The sequence below is a fragment of the Camponotus floridanus genome, unplaced genomic scaffold (assembly GCF_003227725.1).
Source record: "Camponotus floridanus strain SB8 unplaced genomic scaffold, Cflo_v7.5 scaffold20, whole genome shotgun sequence".
Classification (NCBI taxonomy): domain Eukaryota; kingdom Metazoa; phylum Arthropoda; class Insecta; order Hymenoptera; family Formicidae; genus Camponotus; species Camponotus floridanus.
Window position 1 is genome coordinate 435,890 of NW_020229326.1, and position 6,000 is coordinate 441,889.

Below are 6,000 nucleotides of genomic sequence, written 5' to 3' on the forward strand. Positions count from 1 at the left end.
GGGAGCAAGGTCCGGAGAGTTAGGAAGAGGCTGCTAAGATGCAATAAGTGGCTCTCAGCCAAGCGGTTGGCCAAGTGACTGACTCGCGGGAAAATAGATCTCGTGAATTCATCCGGGCCAACGCGACATCGGCGCGCGAGCTTTTCCATCGACTCATCCAAAAGTCGCTGTGAAAAATTCCGAGAAGCATCGCAACACCTACGGTGAATCACCGCAAAATAATACGGGAAAGCTCAGGAAAAATCGAACTTTGAGATGTTACATCCATTATGCAATCCCGAACAAATATTAAATACTAATGGCTTATTTTGATAACATTTGCCCGATTATTGGATAAACTTTCCTCTCGACTAGTTAGTTTGTCAAGAGATTTTTCAGATTGCTTTAATAAGATAAACCGTTTCATTCATAAACAACGATGGCTCTGTTATCGAAATTAATTTATCTGAAAGTTTCTCGAGAATTTATAAAATATCTAGATCTGAGAACAAAGCTCACAAAAAATTGCTCTTGCTCTCTCTGTCTTTCTCGAATAGATAGAGACGCAGAGATTAATTAAATTTAGGATTTAATAAGTACTAGCGAGCGCACATCCCGACCTGATGCGCGGTTTTGTGCCATTCACCAGGTTGCGAGGCTATTCGGACTTGTTTCGGAGCGAAAAGGAGAGTGCCGTTTCCTCCGCGACCACTTCCTCTCGATGTGAGAAGGGCAGGAAGTCTTTCTGCTTCTCTTTTCCCACTTACGTTAGATCGAGAGAGAGTACTTTTGGCCGAGCGTCTACTTGTTGCCGTGCTTCTCGTCCCCCGCGGTTCACTTCTCACCGTATTTTAACGGCAGCACAGAACATCGGGGAACGTTTGGTTACTTTACTTTCAATTTCGTTTCGTCGGCGCACTCCGGCGGTTGAGAAAATTACGTAAGCGGGGCCCGTAACAGCGGAGAAGAGAGGAGAAGGGCCGGTCGCGCGAGAGAGCCGCGTGTCGAAATAATAGTGGCCACTCTTATTATATATTCGTTGCCGACGTTAACTCCGATCGTACCTTAAGATTTCGCTGATGATCGTCCTCGGGAAAGGAAAAAGGATTTTAAAAGCACAAGTATTTTTAGCGTAAAATGCGCGAAGTATAAAATTTTCTCTCAGGGGATATTTAAATCTTGCGAAAAAATTCTCCTTTTCGGATTTTTATTTGAAACTCCGAGAAGAAAAATATTTAAAATATTTTTGGAGTGCAATTTTATAAAACAAATTGGGATGTGCAATTTTATAAATAAAATTTTTTATTATATACGATTTCTAATCTCGGTTTTTCACTTGTACGAAGGAGCCACTTAAGTTTCGAGTACTATTGTAGATTTGTAAGTGTATTGGAAAAATAAATTAAATAATATACTGAATTGATTAAATAATATTAAATTAATTTTTTTAAAAATTAAATTTCCTCATAATAAAATTTCTCTGATTTTTCCAAGTATTATAGAAATTAGAATTTCAGGTTTTCCATATTTTTCCAAGGATTTTATTCTTCTATTTATATCTGTTTTACAATTTTACATGCTAGTCATCATAAGATTCGACAAAAATTGAAAACCAACACGTAAAATTAGACTGTTTTCTCATACAAAGTTATAAGTGTTTTCTCGCATTTTAAGCTGTTTTCATCTCATTTGGTGAGGCATTTTATTTTCCGACGGTCAACAGGAGTCACATAAAGAAGCATCTACGAAACAATTAGGCTAAAGGCTGTGAAACCGAACAATTAGGCTAAAGACTGTGAAACCGAACTAAGTCCACATTTTGGATTATTTTGGCGTTACTCAAAGTAAGGAAAGAATGTCATTTACGAGTGTCATTTAGACACATTTAAAAGCTTCCGTTTGAAATCAATAGTTAGAATAGAAGGTCGGCTTCTCCTCAGGCTTTCTCGCACTTTTTCTTTCAGAAATACAGCAAATACTCTCCGCTATAGTCAGATTAACTGAGATTGTTGAAAGGACCACTTGTTGCGCTACCATAACTTCTTGCCACCGATAATGTCAGTCACAATTGGATAATGTCCTACTTTTAGAAAATGCGTGACGAAATCTACTTATACAGTCCAAGGGTCTTGGTTGTTTAAAGAGTCATTAGATATTACACGAGTTTACTTTATCGTCTTTTTTACCTAGAAACCTAAAAAAACCGGAGGTTTATTTCCCTCCGAATAAACGTGAATGAAGGATGCATGCTCGAAATCGAGAGCACGCGTTACGTTTTTACAATGTTTTACGTTACAATGTTTACCTAACATCTCGAAACAGGAGGCAAATAGGAGAAGAAAAATACGATAACGAAAGGGAGGAAGAGACGGTCTCCTCCCACTGGACATTGTGCATACGGCCCTGTTGTAATCAGGCGGACTGTCGCAACCGCGCACTGTGCGTGAATACGCGTGTCCCTCGGTTCACGCAGTCGACGTGCACAAGCGTAAGCGCGTGCAGGCCGCTATTTATAGAAACGACGAAGACGAACAAAGTAGAAGTCAAGGAAGATGGAAGGCCAAGAAGAAAGCATGCTGCTGATCTCGATTCCATCGCGATATCCGTAGGCGTTCGATCTATTTTTTCATCCTTTTACTTTACCTTCTCGTAATAAATATCGTATAACCATTATCACTATCATTATCATCTGTTGCGGCCTTGAATATTTTTTAAATAAATCTCTCCTTTAGAGAGAAAGAGAGTAAAAATTACAAAAGGGACAATATGATAAATATCAAAAAATTACGATAAAAAAAGATGAATTAAGATAAAGGTAAAGAAATTAGGATTTTACAAAAAACAAAATGCCAAATATCTAAGTATTTGGAAAATTAAGTGGAATATCTCATCTGTCATCGAATTTAAAACCGCTCTTGCGTCCCTGTAGGAAATGCGGTTTGACTGTCGTCAATGAAGCGTGTTGGTCCTCGCCGGAAAATGGATACCGGATGAAGGTACGATTGGGAGAAAGAAAAAGAAAACGAAACAAGATCGCGCTCTCGTTAGCTTGACCTATTTCTCTCGTCGTACAATTGCATAAACGCATTCGCGTAAGCTCACACGCTTATTTATAGATGAGGAAGGTCGGGAAGAAAGCGCCTAGACCGTTTGACCGTTTGGCAGAGACAGCTGCCGAGCAATCATCCAGACGGGTCACTAATAATATCACCCGAGCGTTGTGTAACGATATTCGTTGCGTATCGCGGGTGAAACAATATCGCTCCCCGTCGTTAAAAATTGTGGAACTTTATAAGGCAACGATGGCGTTAACGACTTTCTAAGCTATATTTCTATATTTATGTCTACGAACGTTAAGCTGAGCTTATTCGCGGAACATGCTACAAAATTTCTTTGCGCTCCTGCTGCAAAATGTGCACGACACAAATATGACTTGAATAAAAATGGTTAAAAAACCTCTTCTATAAAAATATATTTCTGTTGCATGTTTTTTTCTTATTTTTATTCTCCAACAGAAATTTATTCTATAAATTCGTTATATTATTCATTGAATAATAAGTTTCAATTATTCAGATTGATTTCCATAAATTCATTTAATAAATAAATTCATAATAAAATAAATAAAGTCATCAGAGCGGGATTTCTCATAAAAATAGCATTATATAAAATATTACTAATTAAAGAGATATTAATTTCAAGAGAAGCGTTAATTTTGCCAAACTATCCGCAGACGTTCTGACATAAATTTATGAAATGTTCTCTAAATTTTATACAGAGTGTGGTTTCTTCCACGAGGTCTACGAGTACCACAGAGAACAGTCGAAAGTACGTAACTATGTATCATGTTTGTCGCCGACCTATTTTCCCGGGCCGTGGTTTGTAGAAACGCTTCACGCCCGTTAAGCTCGCACGCACCCGCGTGTCTGCTTCTGTTTGCGCGTATACAAGGCACGCACGTACGCGTATTTATAGATACGGGGAGGAAGGTCGCGAAGAAAGCGCGGCTACTAGACTAGCGCGATTCTCGTTTCGACATCGTTTCCGGCGCTGACCCATTTCGTTCGATTCTTTTCGACATCGGCCCAGTCAGCACTAGTCTAACCCACTTTAGGCGATAGCCTCACGTAATTTTACTGCCGCAGTCGTCGCGACTTTAACGAACACGAGGGCGGCGACTTATGCACGAATCGCGTTTACTTAATTCTTAATTCGGGAATGTTTCCTTCTCACGAAAAAATTTTCTCCTTTTCTGTATAAAATCATCGCATTTAATAATAATAATAAATAAATAAATAAATAATAATAAATAATTAATAATTACTGATAATAATAATAATAATAATAAATAATAATAAATAATAAATAATGATAAATAATTAATAATTAATAATAATAATAAATAATAAATATAATATTAATTGAATTGTATTAATTTAATATTATTTATAATTAACAGATTTATTATATATTTTTTTCAATCATGTTATAAATAATGGAGAAATGATCATTCTCTGTTTTGATTGTTTGGAGTAAAAAATTTATCGTACGATGTGTAAACTCTCCAATATATTGTAAGATTTGATTTCATGCGCAGAAAACGGTAAATTTATGGAGATTACATGGGGCAGAGCTGGTTTAAATTAAGTTTTATCACATACAATTGTGATTTTGAAACAAAAATCGCGTCTTTCTCACATTGGATTTTTTCCAAATACCTTCGAGATTAAAGCGACTTGAATTGAATAGTTGATTGATAAATTAAATAAACCTGTTCATTCTATATATCATATCTGAATGATTCATGATGATTATAAGATTAAGTAATATAAGCTCGGCTTAACCGTGTGGTTGAGCAGCCGAAATATTTCTAGGGCAGTCATTAAAACGTCCACGAGCGAGTAAACCAACCGAATATCTGGCCCGGTTGAAGAGAAGGAAAGCAAATAGTATAATTCTTTCTTTTTTCCCCTCGAACATACACACATACACGACATATACAATCTCAGTTGTAGCAGCTCGACGACCTATTTTCGTGACAATCGTGAGCACGCTCATACATGGCCACGCATAATGCACGCACCTATAGACTATCGCGCTGCCAATGTCTCGTAATCAAGCGGCGCGTGATCTTGCAGCCGCTACGATCGTGAAACAGTACATTTCGTTGTCATAAAATAATCATGTTCATTATACGGTCGTCAACATGGCATCCCGTCTTAGGAAGAATACCGAGTGAACTCAGGGAAAGCATTTTTGTTGTGTTAAGAAATGAATTCTCGCTAAAGAGTAGGATAATTTAGATAAACCGAACCCTAAAGATGCACATTTAAATGCGTGAACTTTTCACAAAATTATATTCTGGTTCTACACACTGAAAAAAAGTCGTTAACTTGACCAAACCGTTCAACTAAATTATTATTTTTTTAATTGAAATATTTAAATTTTAAGTTAAATAGATGTCATGTTAAATTTAATGTGTACTATTTAATTTAAATAATTAAATATTTCAATTAAAAAAATAAGTTGAATGGTTTAGTCAAGTTAATAATTTTAGTTGAATGGTTTAGTCAAGTTAATAATTTTTTTTTCTCAATATATATATATATATATGTATATATATATATATATATATATATATATATATATATATATAATTAAACGATACATTTTTAAGAATCATCAAGTTATTTTAATAATAACAATATTTATTTTTTTTAATTTTACGATATATGTAGATATATCTGAGAAAAGTGTAATTAATCGTAATTTCGAGTTTCTAAAAAACAACTTCAATAAAATTGAATATTCCGGACGCACTTCAACCTACATGTGTAAGCAAGCAATACGTGGAGGAGTTCAAGGATACTTCGTTGCAAGGAGTAAGTGGAAAATTTAAAAATAAAGAAAAAGAAAATTAAATTTATCGAAAAGAAACAAAAATGAACTGTCATTTAATTTCATAAGCTACACGTGCAAAATTCACGGCCGTTCTACTTTATGCAAATTATACTTCACAAATTT